Raw genomic sequence first — 24,475 nt, 5'->3', positions numbered from 1 at the left:
TATTATGTGGCTAACAAAAGAAATGAAATCTTGCCATTTGTGTCGACATGGATGGAACTAGAGGGTATTATGCTGAGCAAAATAAGTCAATCAGAGAAAGAAAATTAATATATGATCTCCATGATATGAGGAAGTTGAGAGACAATGTGAGGGGTTTGGGGGATAGGAAAGGAATAAATGAAACAAGATGGGATTGGGAGGGAGACAAACCATAAGAGACTCTTAATCTCGCAAAACAAACTGAGGGTTGCCAGGTGAAGGGGGGTAGGGAGAGGGTGGTTGGGTTGTGGTCATTGGGGATGGTATGTGCTATGGTAAGTGCTGTGAAGCGCATAAGCCTGACAATTCACAGACCTGTATCCCTGAGGCTAATAGTACATTATATGTTAATAAAAAAATTTTAAAAATAAAAAAAGAAATAATAGGTTTTATAATTTATTTCATTTGCATGTGAGTATAAACATTAAGACCATTACGTTGGTTTGTTTATAGTTCTGAAGAGGAGATGTCTTATCATATTCAAGATGCCCAAGATATTACAAGAGCAAGTATAAAAGAAGAGATAATTCAAAGCAGTTCAGTGTATAAAATCACTTTATTAAAATGATAAGTTTTTAGTACAATTTTACAGTAGTACAATTTTAAAGTAGCCAAGAAACATTTTTTTTGAAACTTCCAAGAGAAGTTTTCCATCTTTCTTGTAATTTCAAACATTGTCTTTGCGTGGCTGGAAGGGATAATTCACTTTTTAGTAGACTCATTAAAAATCAAATTTTGTCTTTGTATGTGGCATAATTTATATATCTTCAGATACATTTTGATATCATATTGAATTCTGAGTAAATATCATTCAAATCTGTGTTTAAGCAGAGGGCATGACAACAGTTTAGTTCACTGAATTGGAAAAGAATGAAAGCTGTGTATGAATAGTTAACTGAATTGGAAGAAAGTGAAAAAAAAAGTCATATAGGAATATGCCTCCAAATTTAATCTCTGTGTGAGGATTATAGCAATGATATAATTAGCTATCGGGGAAACAAAATGAAAATAAGAATTTTGGAAAAGTGGAAAAATATTAAGATATATTCCTTAAATTTCTTACCAAAATTAAGAAAATTCTTGTCTTTTTCATTTATATGTGTGTACAACATTTAACCACTTAACCATTATGGCTTTTAAGCAACAAAGGTGAGTCGTGCCTTTGATTTGCATCCGTATAATGGACTCCTTACTTGGGTTTTAAATTTTGTTTGGAGAAAAGTGAAGCATGTTAGGATAGGGGATCTTATCTGAACTTCGCAAATCCCTTAATACTCCAAGGCTGGAATGAAAACAGAACTGAGCAAGGGCAATCTGCAGACTCCTTTGGAACCTAGGTTGCAAGGGGTCTTTGCCAGTTTTAAGACAGTTTTAAGAAAACAGACATAAAAATAAGCCTTGCGCTCTATTATTTAATTTTATGTGAACATTTTTTATTGAGCAAAAGGAGTAATAAAAATAAACATTTGTTCAGTCCTCAGAGTTATAGGTTGAGGTGACATAAATGAGGTGTCTTCCAGAAGACCTGGGTTATTTGGACAGGTCCAAGAGAACGCCTTCAAGGCTGTGTAATGAATCCTTGCTAGCCACCCAAGGCCGTGTTTTGTCTTCAGTTGTATGCATAAAACTCCATCAGATACTTCTTATCCTCCGTAAGTCAGGGAGAAGCAGCTCACGGTGGTTGTTTAACCACACACAGAAACAAAAATTAAATGCATGTAGCATAAGGTAGTTTCTTTACCTATCTAGAAGGAAACCAAGGACGCCCTTGGTTCCTCTCCCTCCCTCTCTCTCTCTCTCCCTCTTTCTCCCTCTCATTCTTTTCATCCGTCCAGCTATTTTAAGCCACTTTCGGGAGAAGCTATGAAAATCTTGGCCAGAATATTTCAAAATCCAATCAAGTATTTTATTTGTTTGTTTGTTCGTTTATTGAGTGTTAGATAAAACAAGGCGAAAACTATTCAGTTAGGCATAATTTCCGGGTTTTTTTCCACCACATCCTAACTCTAGATTTATTTCGTGGGTACTAACTAACCTCCACTCTTCCACTCCCATTTAATTATCAGCAGGAACAGCTAGTCAGTTCGTTTACAAATATGGAAAGGAGGATGTGAGCACTAATTACAGAAACCAACAATAAATTTTCTTCCCCTGATCAAAGAGACCAAGAGATAAACTCATGCTGAAACAAGCAGAGGTCATTTTCCCTCGCCTTTCCCAGCACTTACAATATATGGCCAACTCCACCAAGCTCTCAGCAGCTCTGCTGAATGTGACAGGCTTAATCAGATGTAACACAGGCCAGACACACGCGGGCCATTAGCACTTTCCTCAGGTCTCTAACCTGTGACCCTTCATTCTTTCTTCATGAACACCCAGGACTCTGATTCACTGACATTGGTAAACAATTCCTATCCAAGTATGGCACCTATAAGGATGGAAGGGAATGAAGAGAGTTGCTAATCACACTCAAGTTTGCCAAAAACTGGAGGATACGCTGGACTCTGTGGGATAACTATATAGTATAAACTCATTATGCATCAGTTTGCCGCTTGTTAAAAATTCCGTCTCCTGCCAGATAGGTTACATTAGCATATTTGTAATGGAATACTGGATTAACAATTTTTTACATCTTCACTGCATTCACTTTCAGTTCTATTATGGCTCCAAACAATTCCTCCAAAAGTATTCTCTGGCTAACAGTAGAATTGTGAGCAATTTGAGGGGGAAAAAAAAAAGTTAAAATGCTATTTATATTTTTAGTGAGTTGCTTTTTGATGAATGATCCTAGATTAATTATAGCACTATGAAAGATGCTATAATTTCAAATACTCTTTCCTGTATTCAGCCACACATAGAACTAAATTAACAAGACTCCTTCATAAGTTGCAAATCAAACATAATGAAAACATTAGAATTTTGGATAAACTTTTGATGGAATACTTGGATAATTTCACACCTAATATAGGCAGAAGAAAGATTAAAGTTTATTCATCCAGCCCTGACACCAAAGGTAATTTTTTTTTATTTCTAAATGCCTGCAAAGGACTTCCGTATAGGTATCCAATTTGGAAGATGGGGCCATGAGCTTTAATTTAAAAAAAAAAAAAAAAATCAACTTTGGCTGAAGGCAAAGCTGGGCATGAAGTTACTAGCCATCTGACAGTGGGAAGGCGGCTCTCTGCTTCCTGGTCTTTTTCCTCATCTACAAGAACCGGTGATAATATTTTGCAGGGATGATTTCAGATTAAAAAAGTAACTATAAGAAGTAAAAGTTGACCAAAACCTCCCAGCCTCCCAAAAATAACTTAAAGTGTTCTGAGAATTTCTCAAGGTTTCCGTTTAAGTCACTAAAAATAAATTAAATGATCCATTAAGCAATCAGTCCCTTCATAAACATTTCCTAATCTGACCATCTTGTTTCGCTAGACACAGGATGGTAGTGAACACAATGTCTGGCTGATCAGACAGCTTTTCATGTAACTCTAAAACTCAGCACCGGAGCTTAGAAACATCACATGCTTTTAAAAGTCCCTGAAGAATTGCCACTAGTCACCATAGACCACTGGTTCCAAACACTTGGCAATAGAAGCAAAACAAACCACCCATGAATTTAACCACAACTGTATTTTTTAGAAAAGACTTGAAATTTTGTTCCAGACCAGTATTTTCTGCCTGGTAAGGCTGCTTCTGCCTTACCAGTTTGTTTAAAAAATAAAAAATAAATGATTCCAAATGGTCAGTAAAACTTCTTTCATGAGAATGCCTGGTGGAGTTGTGTTGTTTTGTTTTGTTTTGTTTAAAGTAAAATCTCTTTTTACTTTAAGGTGTATACTAAGAAAAATAATGCATTTAATTGCACTGAAGGAAAACAGATCACACACACACACACACACACACACACACTCTCTCTCTCTCTCTCTCTCTCAAATCTGGATTGGAATTATTTTTCCTGAGCCTTCTGAATACAAACTTGTTTTTTGACTCAAGCCAACTTAAGAGACCTCAGTTCAAAAGAATTTGTATTAAAGAGTCCTAAACTGGGATGCCTGGATGGCTCAGTGGGTTAAGCCTCTGCTTTCAGCTCAGGTCATGATCTCAGGGTCCTGGGATCGAGCCCCGCATTAGGCTCTCCAGTCAGCAGGGAGCCTGCTTCTCCCTCTCTCTTTGCCTGCCTCTCTGTCTACTTGTAATCTCTCTCTGTCAAATAAATAAAATTAAAAATAAAATAAAATAAAATAAAAAATAAATAAATAAAGAGTCCTAAACTATTGCGCACAGGGAAAGTGAAATGGTGAATGTACTCTTATGTTACTTGAAACTTTAATTTAGAGTAGGCTTCATGGGAATTAAAATGTGTGATATGTTTGCAAATAAGTGTCAGAATACTCATATACCATATATTGTCAAGAAGATGATGAGATCATTAATTTCAATAATTCTAGAATGAACAGAGCATCTTTTTCTTAAAGTACAGGGTAAAATAACACCAAATTCAATGAGATTCCAAAGTCAAAATATAAGGCACATTTAAACCCCGTGTTCTCAAGCAAAAGTACTTCACAACCCTGTTATCCATACTTATCATATCCCCATCAACCCTCCCTACCCCTTACTCTCTCTTGAATCCCAAATCTTGGCAGGTTTCCAATGCCCAGGAGCCAGACCTACTTGCCGAGGATTTATTGAGTGCTTAGTACCAACTTGGCATCTGTTTTTCAGAGATTACAAATTATACACACACACACACACACATATACCAATAATATGTATTATATAAATGCATGACTCAAAATAGCTGTCAAGCAAAACACTTTTATATCCCACAAACTCAAAATTCATTTAATTATGGCTGATGGGTAAGGCATATCTAAACTAATTTTTGCTCTAGAGATCCTTAAAAACCCTGAAACTCAAAATATTTAAGCACTCTTTAGAATTAAATTCAATTTAATTTTTCAAAAATTTTATTAGGTGCACATTTTCTTTTTCACACCTTAACTTCTTTACAACCAGAAACAACTAAATGAAAAATCTGAAATTTTAGTAAAGTGCTATTTATGAAAATTAAGAGAATAGTGGACCTTTATTTCTTCTCCTGGCTTTCACCAGGAGTGGAGGGAAGGAAAGTCATAGGAATAACTCATGAATGAGGAGATAAGAGAAAAGGAAAATTAAAGTATGAAGACAGGACAGAAATAATGAGATGGACATGGTGTCAACAACAACAAAAGACAGAAAATGTGGAATTTTGTGGAATGTTGCTGCCTTTTCCAAAAAAAAAAAAAAAGAATGAAAGGAGAAATAAGGAAAAGTGGACACTTCACAGTGCCCACCGGCCTATGCCTCCTAGCCAGTTTAAAGTGGATTGTGCAAGTTGGAATGTGATGCTTTGGCCTGAAATTGTAGAAATTCACTTACTTTAGGGTTTTTTTAAATTTAGAAATATTAACATTAGAAACAGCTCCTTTTTTAAGACTGTTCCTTCACTAATAACAAGGGATGCATTCACAGAATCCCTTACCAGTTGGCTTATTGTGCAAGTGAATATACTATTTTTCTCTTACTATATACTGAATAAATGAAGAATTAGTGAAAATAATTAAGAAATTATTACAACGTATAAAGCTCAAATTGGGCAGAATTTCATTTTCCAGACTCCCAGGGCCTGGGGGGTCAAAAATAAAGATAGTTTGGATGGAAAAGAAAAAAGAAGACATTCTCCCAACTTAAATGTTTAATCTTCATAAGGTAAAAGTTATGTTGAGAAGCCTTTAAAGAAAGGTTGTTCCAATTAGTTTGTTTTTAAACAGCCCCTGGTTATTTTTGCTTTTCTAAAATGAAAACACAATTAGACAAGAATGTGAAATCACTCAATAAAATTTTAAAATATGTTTCTGTTTTAAATCCAGCAAAAGAAATTTCAAATGGATGCACCAGACATCATTATACCATTAGAAACCACAAAGACTGGGAGGAAAAGATTGGTCACTTCTTACAATTAGTGTGTTCATTCATGCAGTCCAATCAGAGCAGAACAATTGCTCAAGCTTTAAAAACATTCATATATACTTTGAAAAACTCCTAACTACCACAATTGCCAAATAAAATAAACTAAGTCTTTAGTCTGCCTTATTGGTTTCAAAACGAAGAATAGAAATTCCAAAATTCATCCAGATGTTAACCTCTGGTCTTCCCTTCTCTCAGGCATTTGAATTAGCAAAAGGTACAAGAAATCTTTGTTACTGGAATTCACCAACAACCCAAATCATACACTTTTTCTTTTATTAAGGTTACAGTTAGGTTGACCATCAATAAATATCTTTCTCTGTTAACTTTATTCCTAAGTCATCTTCCTTATTTTGAATTGCAATGTTACCCATATTTGTAGACCTGTTAACTTGGGATTCAACTTCTGGCTATCTCATAAAGGCACTGGTTAGGGATGTGTGTGAATGTGTCTGAATGGTGGGAGAGGAGAAGAGCTTAAGCTCCCGTGGTATCCATGATGGTATTGAGATACGGTAGGTTCATTAGGAGTCCACATGCATGAGAGACTGACGAACCTGCTAGGGAGAGTATTTCCTAAGAAAGAATGCAGGAGGGCAGGTAAATCAGGCCCAATAACAAGAATCTGGATATCACAGCGACAAGATGGACTTTACTATTACATGGCGACACGAAATCTGTCCATAGCCAAGTTCGTCAGGAATTCATGTTTGAAATTTTTAGTGATATGGTTAAGCAGTAAGCTAAAATAGAAGCAGTTGTTTTATTAAAAGAAGAGTAAGAGAAAAGAAAAAAAAAAAGGAAGAAAGAAAAGAGCATTGGAAAAAGCATCACTGTTTGGTATCTATGTGATTTGCCTAACATGAAAGAAGAAACAGGGAAGCATTTATAACTGGACTTGGTTCAGGGCATGAATAACATTAGAAAACACAAAAATAGCAGTAATAGCCTGAGAAAGAAAGTGCATTATTTACTGGGGCCAGTGGTGCTCTACTAAAAAGATGGTGGGTCAAAATTCTTAAAGTATTGGGGAGATTAAGTAGCTACAGGCATACCTGGCACTCGGGAGTTTCCACATCATACTGTTAGAGATACAGTGTGTTTCTCCACAGAAGACTATGTAAAAAGAAGATAATAGTAGGTGTCAGGTTATAGCCAATAGAACTTACCTATATGCACATCTGAGATAGGCCCAGCACATCTCAGGAATACCTGAGCAGGTAGGAGAGACTTTGAATAGACTAGGAACACCAAAAAAAAAAAAAAAGGTACATGAACTACAATTTATTAATGAGATTTCATTTTAAACCAAGTTTGACATAACCTTGGAAAACATAATGTCACAACATCTTATATATACTTAACCCCGCCTTTGGAAAACATGTCAAAACATTAAAAATTGGCAAATCTAAATGATATGAAGACATTCATGGTACTCTTCTTTTCATTTTTTTCTTGATTTGAAAACTGCCAAAATAAAGTATTTAAAGAACAGATGCATTTCTAGTATTTTAAAATTTCAGTTTAGATATTTAGCAGTTATTTATAAAAATTAGCAATAAATCTAATTTTTGATCCTTTGTATACCACTAATAAACATAACTCAATCTAGGGAAAAAAAAAAAAACACTTAGAAATTTGGGATCGAAGGAATTTTTTTTTAAATCCAGACTTCAATGTAGCATGGATTTAAGATAATGAAATATGATAGCAATAAAGGAATTTCAAGGGTAAAAAGGAAAAGTAAAATGGAACTAATAGTTCAAAAGTAAAAAAGAAATAATGTAAAATTTTCGGATGTTAAAAGGTCTTTTTGAGTAATGATGCTTACATGGATTATAGTGGATATCTAATCGCTAAAGCATTTGGCTTGCACATCTCTGCTCTGATTCAGAGCTGTGCGGGTAATCTTAGGCTTCTTATTTCTAAAATCCTAGGAAGACAGGGTGCCTGGATGGCTCAGTGGGTTAAAATCCTAGGAAGACACATGCAACAGTACACAAAATTTTCCTCTTTGCCTTTAGAGATATAAGACTCTAAGATTTTAAGATTATTCAGATATTCAGTATCTCAAACCAGTCCTGTCATTTCAGTTATTCTCTATCTCTTTGCACATTCTTTTCTTGTGTCATTTTTAAGTTGAATGACTGTTGCTAGTGTAAAAATTTTAATAACTGATAAAATATGAAAAAGCCAAACTGACATGGGGAGCGCCTTACAAATTAAGGATTTATCATGACTTAATTGGGTTCCGAAAATTTAGACATTATCATTTGAATGAAAATTTTTAAATTTTTTTGTTAACCGAAGTTGTACAGACTCACCTCAGTTGCAGAGTTTGGAACAGGACTGAATTTAAATTACTCCACTGTGATAGAAATTTTATTTTCACTCCAGAAATTTGTTTTGTTCCCTCCACCCGGGTTGTAAGAGGCGGAGTGATGAGGAGAGGGCTGTCTTTGAGAAAGAGATTATTAACCTAGCAATATGCTAAAGTTACACCATGAAAAGTGGCTAATCTCAGAAGATGGTTTGTTTGTTTTGTAAATCGATGGTTCTGGAATCAGAAGGACTTAAAACTTTTGTCAGTGACAGATCTGAGCAGCTACTCAAGGACAGAATCAGGTATAACTATCAAGAGTCACTGGGGCACCTGGGTGGCTCAGTGGGTTAAAGCCTCTGCCTTCGGCTCAGGTCGTGATCTCAGGGTCCTGGAATCGAGCCCCACATCGGGCTCTTTGCTCAGCAGGGATCCTGCTTCCCCCTCTCTCTCTGCCTGCCTCTCTGCCTACTTGTGATCTCTGCCTGTCAAATAAATAAATAAAATCTTTAAAAAAATAAAATAAAAAAAAATTTAAAAAAAAGAGTCACAAGGACCTGACATCATTAAGGTAAAAAAGATAGGAGTCACCTATAGAAAGGTGGGAAGGACAAAGGAAATCATAGAGAGTAAGAAGAGAAAGAGAAAACAGCAAGAGAAATACCTATAGGGCAGAAAAGAATTTTTTAACAGATTTTATTTATTTATTTGAGAGAGAGAGAGGGAGAGAGCGAGCACACGCGCACACTCACGCACACACACGAGTGAGGGAGGGGTAGAGGGAGAGGGATATTGTCTCCTGTAATTTCCATTTTGTAGCTGAAGAACCAGGCAGAGAGACTTTCACTTTCCCAAGGTCACAGCAAATGGTACAGCTGAAATATGACGCTAGAGCATCTGATTCAGAGCTTCCACTCTGAGTCATCCTGTTGTTCTAGAAAAATTAAAACAACAAAAACAAAAACAACTTTTTTTTTTAAGATTTTATTAATTTATTTGAGAGAGATAGCACAAGCCAGGAAAGGGGCAGAGGGAAAAGGAGGGAGAATCTCTAGATTCCCTGCTGAGCACAGAGCCCCACATGGGGCTAGATCCCAGGACTCTGAGATCATGACCTGAGCAAGTCAGAGGCTTAACTGAGTCACACAGGCATCTCCCAAAAAACAACTTTTATTGGTTTTATGAAACTAATTTATGAAACTAATTTAAAAGATTTAATGATTAATTAATGTTATTTTACTTGTCAAAAACTATTGAAAACATTCACAAATAACTCATGATCAAAGTGAAGATACACTTTCCACTTTTGTATTGTCACTACAAACTGTACTCATTTTGAGCAAAACTCTGTTACAGTGAGTTAGAGAACATTGCACTGGAATCTACATTAGACAACCTCTATTGAAATGAGTTGCCAGAGTAACTGAGGTTCTCCACTACCAAGTAAATTATATTATTGTTGCCACAGGACATAAACTCCTTATAACTAACAAGGAACTTTGCAATATACCTGTGCCCATTAGCTATCACCAGCTGACTCGTGTTGATCAATGATTGTTTTCAATTTTGTGTACTTTCTATTATAATTATTAAATTTAATCAATCATATAAAATGATGACTGAATGAATAGAGTTTCAATGAAAATTAAGTTGAAATCTTTAGAAAGACTCAATATACCTGAATTCCTAAAAAAGAAAAACATAATTGAATTGAATTAAACATGAGTAATACAATTATAAAATAATGGGGAAAATAATACATCAGCGAAAGAATTCTGAATTAAATTTCTGCACAACTTACAGTCATAAGAAAGGATGAGATCCTTCCATTTGAGACAACCAAGACAGACCTAGAAGCATTATGGAAAGTAAAATAAATCAGACAGAGAATATGATACAAATACAATATGATTTCACTCAAAATGGCATCTAAAAAATGAATAAATAAAAAGCAGAATCAGACCTATAAATACAGAGGAAAAAAAAAAAATGGTTTCCAGAGGAGGGAATAAGGGGTATAGGCAAAATGTGTGAAGGGGGGAGGGAGATACAGGTCTCCCAATATGGAATAAGTCACAGGAATAAAACCCGGGGCATAGGGATTACAGTCAATGATATTGAAACAGTGATGTAATGATGTAATGGGACAGATGGTAGCTACGCTCAGGGTGAGCATAGCGTAAGTATAAACTTCCAAAATCACTAAGTTGTACAACTGAAACCAATGCAACATCGTGTGTTAACTGTAGTCAAAAAAAAAAAAAAAATGCTGCACAACTTTCTTGCTCAATTTTCACAGGTTTGTTTTTAGAAAGAAGGAAAATCCAACCTGTTCCACCTGGTCCTACATCATCTAATTAGTAGTGAACTTATATACTAATAAATTTTAAATATATATGTATCATTTTTAAAAATAGTTCCCATTTGCACACCTTTTCCAATATCCTACAGACTACTAGGGCTTGATTGTTACAGCTTCTACTGCACTTTGGAGTTAAAATATATTTGGAACAATAGTTTTTTGAAATTTTCAAAACAAAGAAAAAGAATAAGAGTTACTGAAATGATGTTTATTTTGGACTAGTCAAAAAGAAGTAAAAATTAGTGGAAACATTTAACCAGTATCAACTGAAAAAAAATAAAAAATGTCTAGGGTCTTGATTTACCTACCTATCATGAAATACAGGGGAGATGCGAAATTGCCCCATAAACTGGTAACATACACATATTCTCTCTCATCAAATATTGATACAAACCAAAAGAATCTTCTTAAGCTGTTCCAAGGTCTTCTAATACATCGTCACTGGTCTGGGATGCAGAATCTGGACGTGCAGTGTACATGTAACCCAGACTGTCCTTACTGAGGTGGATGGAATACTAAGACCTATGTGGTCACGGAAACTATGAGCTAAGAGGTGTTTCCAGGACTGATATAAACTTTGCTCCAAAACATTATTATTTTTTTACTAGCCATTCTTTGTTAACAGGGTTACATATCTATGAAAACAAAGGCTAAAAATATTTTTATACGTGTAACTGTACTAACCACAGACAGCTTTTCATCCAACAGTTAATTTCATTCCCCAAATAGATGTTTCTTGCCACACCTGACCCTCCTTGACTTTCAGGCAGTTATAGAAACTACACCACACAGCCTACTATTCTGTACTTCTTTTCCAACCTCTTTCTTTTCCTTGTTCTTCTCCTTGATTACAAGTACTTTTATGGATGCATTTTCCTTCTTTATACTTCTCTACACTATCTCTTCCTCTAATTAAAATGCATGCTGCTCAAGGCACCTGGGTGGCTCAGTGGGTTAAGCCTCTGCCTTCGGCTCAGGTCATGATCTCAGGGTCCTGGGTTCAAGCCCACATAAGGCTCTCTGCTCAGCAGGGAGCCGGCTTTCCTCTCTCTCTCCACCTGCCTCTCTGCCTACTTGTGATCTCTCTCTCTCTCTGTGTCAAATAAATGAAAATAAATAAATAAATAAAATGCACGCTGCTTTGCCTCAAAGGAAAGCTATTGACAACTGGTAAAGAAAGGAATGTGTAGAGCTAATGCTGCAATGGCAATCATATTGCAAAAAGAAATGAATAAAGGGGTGCCTAGATGGCTCAGTTGTTAAGAGTCTGCCTTCGGCTCAGGTCATGATCCCAGCATCCTGGGATGGAGCCCTGCATCGGCCTCCCCACTCTGCGACGAACCTGCCTCTCCCTCTCCCTGTGCCTCTTTCCCTGTGTTTGCTCTCTCTATCAAATAAATAAATAAAATTTTTTATTTTTAAAAAAGGAAAGAAAAAGAAAAAGAAATGAATCAAATCGATATGTTGTACACCTTAAACTTACATAGTGTTGTATACCAAATATATTTCAATAAAAAAAAGAAAGAGGTTGCACTGAAGGAGTAGGAGAGATAAAACATCAGCAGGTATGAGTATTTCAACCTGCCTAAAGTGCTGGAATGGATAAGGATAAGGACAGGATGAGAAAGTATAAAACTGAAAAGGCCAAGTTATGTTAAAACAAATTCTATTCTAATGAGATGTTCCTCCAGTTGCGTATACTTAAAAAATATGAGAAATGATAATTGTATCAAAAATTATGTTCCTTGATAAATATAAACAGAACAAGCCTTTTCTTCATAGTCAGGCACTAAAAATTAACTATGAAAGTGAAGATAAATACATACCCAGTGTTCAGGCAAGTTTAACTCAGGTCAAGTTCCAAGATGAATAAATTCAATTTACTTAACTGGTAAATTGTAATAATCTCTCTTCTCAATATTTCCTGTCACCCTTCACGTTTTGAAGGAGCTTCTGGCTGTATACTCAATCTCCTCAGTGTTTTTTTGTTTCCATTTCTGCAACATGTGGAGTTTGGGCATTTTTCTCTGTGATGTAGAATAGAAAACGCTATGGGAAGTAAATGTTGTGAATCTAAAAAGACAAAACAAAACAAAACAAAACTTGTATCATAGAATTAGTAATATTATCCAGTATCATTTAACTTCAACCTGAAATGGATCAATTCTTGATTCCACAAAATCTTATAACCAGTGGACATATATTCTCAAAGAGGAAAGGTCTGAGCATTTGCTGGATTTCTAAAGACCATAAGTTCTTAGGGACAGATACTGAGACCAATTAATGAAGGCAATCTGCATATAGGTTGTAGAGGTTAGAGTATACTTAACGTTCTGTCATTTCTTTTTTGGTATTCACTTATCAGACTGTTATTTAAAAGCCTTGTTTGGCTATTATTTTTATTGTGGAAAAGGGAAAATGTCTGATTTGAATCTTTAATTTTGGGCTTTCAGTTTACTCCTGTTTTATTCTTTTTCACTATTCTATCACATCTGCCAATCACAGCCATCCAGAAAAGTCTGGGGAGATCGGAAAAAAACAGCGTAGGAGTCTGCTCATCACACTGAGGACTCTGGTCTTCAGTTTGAAATAATCACCAATTTCTTCGTAGAGCTCAGGTCAAATGACATTTCTTCAGATAAACTTTCCCAGACAGCACAACCCGTGCCAAACTTGGTCACTTGCCAACTCCTTATTCTACTTGAGTTTTCATCACAGCATTATCTCCATATAAAATAATAGTTTCTATTTACTCATTGAGCATTACACTTAACATTGCATTTAACGTTACAATAGTAAAATAATAATAGCTTACTTATTGAGCTCTCAATATGAACCAGGGACTGTTTGCAATGTTTTACATGTACTAAATTATTCGATCCTTGCATACCACGATGAAGTAAAAACTAATGTTTTCCTTTTTTAAGAGATAGAAATAAGCACCGAAGGTTAACTTACTTGCCCAAGGTTATACACGCAGAGCTGAGTTCCTTCTTCCAGAGAGTCTAGCTCCAGAGCCTGGCTCCCCACTGGAGAGTTACCTAACCTCCATAAGGGCAGGAGTTTTGTTTATTTTTTCCAGTGTTATGTTTCTTGTGAACCTAGCACAGAGCGGTTACTCAATCAATACTGTGTTTGTAGAATAAATGAGGAAGTGATCGAATTAGAAAGTGAGAGTGTGAGTATAGAGGAATTAGAAAATAGGCTAGAATTCCATATAGCATGTCACACCCAGATCAGCAGCATTCCAGAAAATTCAAATTAACAAAGACAGTCAGGGTCTGGATGTGGGTAATTAGTTAAATGCATCAGGGGAACTGACTTTGTTCTGAACTTTTAAAATCATTTCACTCATCTTGATCTGGAGAGATTTTCATGTTGAAGACTTTCTCCCTGTAGCAGTTAGTATCTCTAATCTTTCTGAGCCTTTTTGATAAGGTGAGCATTCCAAGGTCGTAAGTATTTGAATTTTTACAGTATTGCCTTTATTTGTAATCATAGAGGAGGAAAGCCTACATCAAAATCCTGTTTCTCATATAAAGTAATATTATTCCTGTGTCAGAAAGATCTGAGTAAATGTTTGATTAAAATGCTGGAAGAGGTGCTGTGGGTGAAAAGTGCTATAACCAGAGCATGCTGTGCTAAGAGACACTATTCTTAGGAGGAGGTACAATTTCCATTTAAAATTATTGGTGATGGTTGATGTGCATAATTTGAAGGGCAAGCTAAAGGACAAAGCAAGAGAGTTTTGGAATAAAATGAACTTGCATACATTTTAGTTTTACGTCTGCTTTAAAGAGGAATGAGAAGTTAAATTGCAGGTTTTTCCTCTAATTTTTGTAGGCAGAACAGGGTTTGTTGACTGATATTAGATGAAGCTTGCGTATGTATAGGACATATTTTGAACTGCAAGCCTTGAGGGGTGTTTTTCTTTTAAAATGTTTCAAATAATGCTGTCATATTTGGGGAAATTATCATCTTTGGAAGACTGGTAGAACTTGGGGCTCATGCCAATTTCTGCCTTTGAAACATGACTTTTACTAGAAAACTTTTGTAGGACAAAAATCAGTCAGCTTATGAAAAGCAGAGCAAAGCATATTGAAGTCAGAAGGAGAACCAAACACCCCATCTGCTCACTCCTTCCCTTTTATGTGGCCTCTGCAGAACTTCAAGACACCATAAACAAGGCATCAGGGCACAAGCAGGACAGACTAGCAACCATTTTCCAACATGGAAATGTTTATGAAGCATAAAATCACACACGTATCTTTTAATGTTTTTCTATCCGTAAAGCACAAAAGCTGATTTTGCAAAGGATATCTAAAACAAAATCATGTTTCTTATCACTGACCACCAAAAGCTTTATAAAACCCCATCAAACTTTTTTATCTTGTAAAAGAACGTGTCCTTTGGAGTCAGAACAGTCTGTGACTGGCATTGACCACTAATGCAGGACCTGACACTTAAGACATACTCGGTAAACTTAACTCTGTTAAGATCTTCTTCCAAAATCATCTCATCTGCATGACGCAGATATTCCCTCTGTCCCTTCTTGCTCACATCTGTTCCTTATGAATCACTTGCACATTCCTGCCTCATCTTCAGCAAGTCCCATGGTCTTTGCCTTGATTCTGTTTACGTGAGTTTCTCCCTCGTCCCTGTCACCGCAAGGTACACAACACAGCACCTACCAACTTCCGTTCAGAGTAATAATAAATAGAAAGAGGCAGGCGCTTGATTTTCTTATCTCTTACTGAAATGGTGCATTTGATTCTCTTCCTTTCTTTGTGTGTAAATGTGCAGGCTCTCTGACACAGACGTTATACTCTCTCAGAGCAGTTAACCACTGCTGAAATGAATATCAAGACTGTCCTCTCTCCCTTTCATAAGACATGTTTTCACCATACTTCTTAGTTGTGTAATATTTAATCATTATCTTTCCCTTCAACTAAACTGTTTGGTCTATGAGGAAAAAGTTCTTGTGGCAATGTGGTGCCTCCTGGAGTGGGGCAAAATGTGGCCAATGTCTATCTCACTTACCATTTTGTTGTGGATAGAGTAGTTACTCAATAAACATTTTTTTAATAAGGAAGTGAAGGAATGGATGAATATCTTTCTGCTCCAAAAAAGTATTAAATAATTCAAACTACTTTCTGAAATCTCCAAGTAAATATTCTTCTTGAGTGAAGTCTTCCAATAATTCCTAGTTGTCCCAGGATGCACTGAAATCCATCAAAAACCTTGCATGACTTTTGAAAGAACATGTAGGAGTAATATTAATAATAATAGTAACTGATATTTATATCTTATTTTATACTTTCCAAAATACTTTTACATACATGATCTTTTTAATCCTCAAATAATCCTGTGAGGTAGATAAACAATTATTTTATTTTTAGAAAATTGAGGCTTAGAGAGTTTAACATACTTATTTTTTTTTAAATTTTATTTATTTATTTATTTGAGAGAGAGAGATCACAAGTAGGCAGAGAGGCAGGCAGGTTGGGGGGGAGGGGAGCAGGCTCCCTGCCAAGCAGAGAACCCGATGTGGGGCTTGATTTTAGGACCCTGAGATTATGACCTGGGTCAAAGGCAGAGGCTTAACCCACTGAGTGACTCAAGCGCCCCAAACATACTTACTTTTGATCTCCATCTGGCCAATACGTGACTGGGTAATTCTAGAATGTAGATTTCTCTACTCTAAATCCTGTATCTGTTCATTAAATTAACCTTATATTTTTGACTTAAAACAAATAACATTAATATAATAAGATAGGATGGAATAAAATAGAATTACCGAGATCTTATAAAATTAATGGAAGATAGAAACTCCATGAAGAGTTTACTTATTTATTAATTCAACATCTTTTTATTGAGTTTCAATGTGTACTGATCACTCATTAACAAGCTGGGAATACAGAGTGAAAAAGATAAAAAGGACCCTGTTCTTATGAATCTTACATTCCAATGAAAAAGGAGGGTGCCTGAGTGGCTCAGGTGGTTAAGCAACTGCCTTCAGCTCAGGTCATGATCCTCTAGCCCTGGGATCAAGTCCCGCATCCGGCTCCCAGCTCCATGGGGAGTTCTGCTGCTTCCTCCGACCTTCTCGCCTCTCATGCTCTCGCACTGCCTTTCTCTCTCACATAAATAAATAAAATCTTAAAGAAAAGAAAAGAAAAAGGAACAAATATTGTATGTCAAACAGAAGATTAAAGATGGACAAATATACTCTTAGCCTACTGTTCATGCATATGAATAGATGTGAATAATATAAATAGATAAATAGCAATGAACAGGTGTTAAGAAAAAAATAATAGCATAAAATGGACAGGAAAAAAATGAGTTTTAAAAAGAGAGAGATAGAGATAGGAAGGGAGAGAAAGCACTTCACCAGCACAATCCTAGATCTACTAAGAATTGCAGTTACAGTGAATGGGACCACTAAATGTATACTCTTTTTTTTTTTTTAAAGTAGGCTCCACGCTGGGGGTGAAGCCCCATGTGAGGCTTGAACTCACGAACCCAGGGTCAAAACTGAGCTGAGATGAAGAGTCAGATACCCAAATGACTGAGACACTCAGATGCCCCACAAAATATATTCTTAACAAGTTACCCCAAATTATCATTTTCCAACCACTATGTGTTAAAAAATCCTAAATATGAGGTCAGATAGCAATAAAGTCAAAGAGTACTCAAGTTCAAGACTAGAAGATTAAGAATTAGAAGTGCTAAATTCTTTAAGCTAGATCTTGAGTACCTAACATATGTTTTACTTCATGACTCCATTTCCTCGGTTTCTCCAGAGGTTATGATGTCTTTAATACTTGACACAAAATAATCATATTTATGGCTCTCATTTTGTAATAGTATTGGCTAATACTGAAATAAATTGCCACTGTAAATAGAATCCATTGTATCTTCAACAAAAAATCTTCCTTCACTCTAGTTAGCATTAATGTATACATTTTATGTGGCAGATTAAACTAGTAGCCCATTTTTTCATTTCTCTGTAATAGGAATATCTTGTCATGTACTTGCGATGGTATTATGTCAGGCAGACTACGCTTTCCCAAAGCAAGTCTATCTTGACCAGAGGCTTGGAATATGATTGAGTCCTCTCACTAGCCCTGTTACACTTTTGCCATTGTCTTGAGAGTGACCTGCTTTGTGGAACCCACTGACCCTACCTGAAAGAGAAAGTGGGGCAGACATGCAACTAACCAAATCCAACCCAGCAGGCCTGGCCTATAGTTAGCATGCCCCAGACACTTTGAAGACATGAGATAATCTGTGAGTGAGAAATAAGGGCATGTTTTTGCATGTCACCGATATTGTTTGTTATTCAGCATTGTTTTGAACATAGCTGATGAAGAAAATGTAATTCTTTCCTGCAGCGTGAGACAAACTTATTCTAATTTTTGCTCAGTGCTCTATCTTTTAGACATAAGCTAGTATTGTTTTCTTAGCTAGTTCCCTAGTAAGGAAACTCCAGAAGAAAAGGAACCAGTTTCAAAAATACATCTGTACAATCTTCTAGTGTTCACTTAAGAGTAAATTAATGTTATTCATGGGTCTTTATTCCATAGTTCAGTAGTGCATGGGTTCTACTTAACATTTAAATAAATCTAAAAAAAACTGGCTGTTGTGTTTCATTTTGTTTTCTTCTCTACTCCATCCCAATCCCAGTCCTTCATTTGAAAGCAAAAAGTATTTTTTTTTCCTCCCTCCCTTCTTTTATTCCCTGAAAATAGGAAGGGAAAAAAAGTACTTGTACCCAAATCACATACTACTTGCTGCACCTACTAATTTACACAATGGTTGAGTTTTGAGTTATATAAATATTATTTAAGAGCCAAAATAAAATCCATCATTTGGCATCAAATTAATGCCTGACTGATACTTCACTAAAACTTTGGGTTCCTTAGCTCCACGAACTTAGACTAGCATTCTAAAACTGTCATTTGTGGTGGGAATGGTATTCTACATTGGGCCACCACTTTTTCCATTTTTGATATTCAGCCCTTTTATGATCCATTGCCCCAGAAACTTGGGAGAGACTAAGCCGGAGGGACGTGAGTAAGAGCAAAAGAGAGGAAAATAATTTAGAAGACCATGAACATCAGATATGACAAAGAAAACACCCAACAACAAGTAAACTACCTGCCCTTATCTTTCTCATTCCATACTTAATAATAGCAAATGACTAAATGAGATTGTCCCAAGTTTACAGACTTTAATCTCAAATGTTTTAATAATCTTTCCCTATATTTGCTAAATAAAATCCTTTGAAGATAGTTCATCTACTTGAAAGTTTGTATATAGTTTAATTTGATCATTAATATTTTAGGATATTACCTGACCATTAGAGCACAGACTCCCAAAGCACTGACTACAAGAAGGAGGAGGAGGAGGAGGAAGAGGAGGAGGAAGAGGGGGAAGGAGAACGGGGAGGGGGAGGAGGAGAAAACAGTCAATCTGCTTCAGAGTCTAAGGATTGCTTGTCAGAGAGTTAGCAAAGATACAAAACAAATTTTAATACAAAGGACATGGGAAATAATAAGAGCGATCATTTTAGAATATATGTTTATTTCTATGCCTGCCTGTATTTTGAAGATTGGGGATAAAAATCCTTCATGTTGCCTTGTGAGAATGTTAGTACACTGTGAACTGATTGGTTAAATAATACCAGGAGCTATTGTACCTACATTCTAAATCGGTTTTCCCAGCAAATTTTCTGTATCTATAACTGGAAAACTTCCAGAAGCCCTTTAGAAGAGGGGAGATTTTATTAAAGTCCAAGTATTGATCACATTTGTCTTTCTCATTTGTCTTTATCTAAATTCAGATATTTGGATCATAACTAACTACTTCAAACTGATCTTTCTTATGGAAAAGGACCTAAATGGAACAATTTTCATGTCAAAATATTCAACAAATGTTTATGGAGCAACCACACTAAGTCCAGGTACTGTACTAAGCTCTGGGTAAAGAGGAGGATAAAGTAGTGGGCTATACAACCATGGTCTTTGGTCTCATAAGCACTCCCAATCTTGTGGGAAAGATCAAATTTGAAAGCTCACAGATATAACATAGGTTATTATCAATACTGAAAAGATCCCTAAAAGAAACAGTAAAGGGGAAATCTTATTGGTGATTCACCATCATCAAATCCTAAACTGTCAAAAAATTTTTAGGTGATTTTCTTAACTCCTGATGGATAGTGAGGTTTTTAAGTATTTGAAATATTACTGCGATATTTTTATGCTTTCCATCACAATTTGTTGGTTGATCTATCTGTATATAATGTGAAAGATAGTACCATTGAGACTTTGCACTTTGGGGTAACTAGCCTAGGGTATGGCTTACATCTTTTCAAAATTGTTGATTTTTGTATCTTTCAAAACCTACACATGTTGTCCAGGCTGAAGTTGGTTTCAGTCTTTCTGAAAGCAGAATATTCATGTTTTTGATTACTGTCCAAAAGTATGTTATTTATTTGAAATAGTTGTGCATAAATATATGCTAACTTTATCCCAGGAGGCTAGTAACTGAATCACCAACTTTTAAAAATGTAGTCAGTTATTTCTAAAACAACTGAATGATTTTCCCTAATCACAGTGTTGGTAAGGATTGGCTTTATTTTCTCTCATCTTTTGAAGTTCTCATGAGGAATGACAATGTTTTGAAATGTTATCTGGTGATTGTTTATTCCTGGTAATTCTTGCTGCCCTGAGGTTCTCTACCCACTGCATGAGGCGTCCTTCACTTCAGGAAGAGGGCAGAGGCCAACCAAAAGCAAAGGCGATAGAGTTCGGATTTTGACTTTTAAAACTTATACTTAATGCTCTCTTCACAGATGATACTTTGAGAATCTAGCCTTTTTAGAAAAAGAAAATAGTCTTCTAAATTAAGATGATGATGATGATGATGATATAGGTGATTTAAATAGGCACAAACAGAGACTATCAAGCAAGGGACAGAGGGTTTTTACTATAAGCCACAGAGTAAGAAAGAAGAATGTATGATTTAGGGATACTTCCCATCCAGCAGAAAAGAGAATGTCCTCAGAGCTGGACAGAAAATGCTTAATGGAATTGAAAAGGATGCATAGCTACACACACACGCCATTCCCCCTTATGGGCTGAAATCCCAAGATACAAGGGGACCCTTTCTCAAATGACCCAACACAAAACAAATTCAAGTGGAGAATGTAGTTGAATCTTACAAGGTCAAATAACACCTACAATGGCCCACAGGGGATTGACACCAGATGGGTGTTATGGCCATACTCCCTGAGGATGATCACTGTGAACTGTATTAAGCCAGGGGTAAGAGCATGGGTTATGCTAGTCATGAAGTCTTCAACAGGGATGCTGTGACAACAGCTGACTTCCAGACAGCAGATTGGACTAGACATCTGGGAGCCAGTCAGGGGCAAATATCCTTTCTCAGCCAGAAAAACAAAATATGTAAGCCCAGCCAATACTGAGCTCAGGCCTAGGGAGAAGGGCAGGTAAAAGGGGAAGGGGAAAATGCAGAATCTGACTAAAAGCTTACCCATCAGGGAGTAAGTTCACAAGCCAGAAGGGACTGAGCTGTCCTGAAATGGTAAAATTAGGTCCTCCCACCATCATCTATGGAAGATTGAATTCACTATTAAAAACAATTGAACTTTTGCATATATGGCTTATACTATACCTGCTTACATCTATTACACTTAAGACAGTAATTTTATCTTGCTGTCCCTCAGTTCAATAATACTAAAAGGCAGAAGGTCAGCACCAAACAGCAATTTGAGTTTATATTGTTCACAGATGCTTTTCTATTAATTGGAACAGCACACCACATATAATGGATACTCTGATTTTTTAATAAATAAAATATAAAATTAATTGTTCTGGAATTATTTTATAAAGAAGTCCCTGTAAGATTTAAAGATCTCTAATTTTCAAGCTTTTTATGCTGGTATGCCCTTGGTTTATCTCTGAATTTAATATGAATAGCCAGTCTGTTGAAAAATGGTTAATTGGAAAGTGTTATGGACTTAATTGTATCCCTAAATTTTGTATGTTGAAGCCTTTGCTCCCCATGTGAGTGTATTGGGGATAGGGATTTAAGGAGGTGAAAAGGTTAATAAATAAGGTCATAAAGGTGAAACCAGATCCAAAAGAACTTAGAAGAGGAAGAGGGATGAGAGTTCTCACTCCCTATGTGAGGACACCAAAAGAAGGTAGCTAACTGCAAGTCAGGAAAATGTTCCTCACCAGAACCCTACCATGCTGGCACCTGATCTTGGACTTCCAGCCTCCAGAACTGTGAGAAAATAAATCTGTTGTTTAAGCCGATGGGATTTTGTAATGGCAGCCTAAGCCAACGAAGACAAGAAGTGATTATTTTTCAATACTAAAAATCGTCATTGTGACCTATCTAAAATAAAATAGTAAATAGTAAATTTCTTTGATATGTTTAAAATATTTAAAACAGTGAATTTCCTTGATATGCTTAAAATGTTTAAACTTTTGGGGTGCCTGGGTGGATCAGGTCAAGATCCTAGGGTCCTGCGGTGGAGCCAGTGGGTCCCCCTGCTCAATGAGGAGCCTTTTCCCTCTCCCTCCACCCCTCTCCAGGATCATGCTCTCTCTCGCTCACTTTCTCTCTCTCAGTAAATAAATAAATAATTAAAATCTTAATAAAATAAAATAAAATGTGATCACTTTTCATGCAAATTGCCAAGATCATGTCTACAACTGCCTATAATCTGCATCAAGCCAACCTTACTTTGGGCTCTACTATATATCCCGACTCTGAACCAAAAAATTAAAAAAAGATCACGATAAAGATGTTGGTAGCTGACAACCTTGAAATTAACATTTTGAAGCTCAAATAGACATTTAATGGTCAAACACATGTAATATTATAAGTAAACAAGTCTAATTTTCAAAGGTATAAAATTTCTGATTAAAAAAGCCTTGACCTCGCCTCTTCTTTGCCTTATGATTATGTAAAGTTTCATTTTAATTATTATGCCAATTTCCTACCTTCTCTTCCCACTCCCACTGAGATTTTCTTAAGCCTTTTCTTTTCATGTATTATGAATAAACTCAGTGCAGTTGTCTGGGATTTATTCCAAGTAAAGAACAATGAAACTTTAGCTTTTGATTTTTATATTCATAAGTTGTTTTTGGAAAGGGACCATTTGAGAAACACTAGTAGTAATTGCCTGCTATGCAGAGTTGTGAAGGATCAGTACCCACAATTGCAATTCACTTGAAAGCAAAGCACCAGGAGCCCACAAAATGCTTTCAGTCTAGTGCCAAACCTAAATTTCATTCTCTGGAAAGAACTGTTCCACTGGAAAAGTCAGATACCAAACTGAGAAGGCTTTTTGTGTTTGTTTTGGGAATGGCTTAGTCATTGGGCCCTAAGTAAAATAATTCCATTGAGAAGGGGGTGGGTTTCAGGAAAGGGGAATATTGATATTAATTTACACAACTGAAATGTTTTAAAATACAGGTTATATTGCAGTTACAACCCATCTTAAAATCTCAGTTGTTTACAAAAATGGTTTATTTCTTGCTTATGGAACTTATCACACATAAATTGTATTTTCACTCCTTGTCTTCATACAGGAAACCAGGCTGGTGAAGCAGCCTCTATCTACATTTTCCTGATTATCATGGCACAGGGGAAAGAAATGGCGAGCTGCACATTGACTCAAAATTTATGCTCAGAAGTGACACATATTACTTCTGTTTGTTTTTATTGGCCAAAACAAGTCACACTGCCAAGTCTGATGTCAGTGGGTCAGGGAAATAAAATCCTCCCTTTGGGAGGAGCTTCATATATCTGGGAACAATAACACAACTAACCACAACATTTCCTATACAACTGGATTCCAAGTTATGGTAGATTCATTAATAAGCAATTATAACTTTTTATTTAATACTTCTCTCCTGGATGGAGGATGAGGAGGAGGGTGTCATCTACTCTACTTTTATTAAGTGCCAGAATCAATGGGAGGCATTTTACATGTGCTATTTCATTTAAATTTAAGACATTGGTATATAACTATCCCCATTTTAAAGATGAAGCCAGAGAGGCTTAATGACGTTAACTTGTTCTGTTCTGTACTGCATACACAGTAAGTAATGAGATGAGAACTGACTCAAAGCCATTATGCATACTAACAGTAGTAACTTGTTGGTTTATATATGTACTTGAACTTGTTTTCAAAACTACTTTGCCAATTTTTTCTTTTTTCTTTATAAATAAGACTATCTCAAGGTACAGTGACAAAGGTCCTTTGAGTAAAACACCAGTCTAAGGTAGAGAGCACCACACCTGAGAATCAGTTGAGAATCTGTTGTCTCAAGTAAACTTAGCAGCACTGTACTGTTAAATGGGGACCTGTCCATATAGACCATGAAGGGTCCCAGGCCAATGAAAAGTTTATGAATGACCAGGGGACAATTACTTCTGACATGTGAGGTCTGATCCTTTAGAAATGAGCAAAACTAATTTTATTATTGCTAACATTTTTAATTTGTTTATTTGATTTTGGGGAAGGATGAGTACATGCAAGAGAGAGGAAGTTTTGTGTCTTGATAGTCTTCTGAATTCAGAAATTAATTTGAGGGGCGCCTGGCTGGCTCAGTTGGTAGAGCATGTAACTCTTGATCTCAGGGTCATGAGTTCGAGCTCCATGTTGGGATAGAGTTTACTTAAAAAAAAATTAATTTGATTTA

The sequence above is a fragment of the Mustela erminea genome, chromosome 2 (assembly GCF_009829155.1).
Source record: "Mustela erminea isolate mMusErm1 chromosome 2, mMusErm1.Pri, whole genome shotgun sequence".
NCBI lineage: Eukaryota > Metazoa > Chordata > Mammalia > Carnivora > Mustelidae > Mustela > Mustela erminea.
This window is presented reverse-complemented; position numbering follows the sequence as displayed.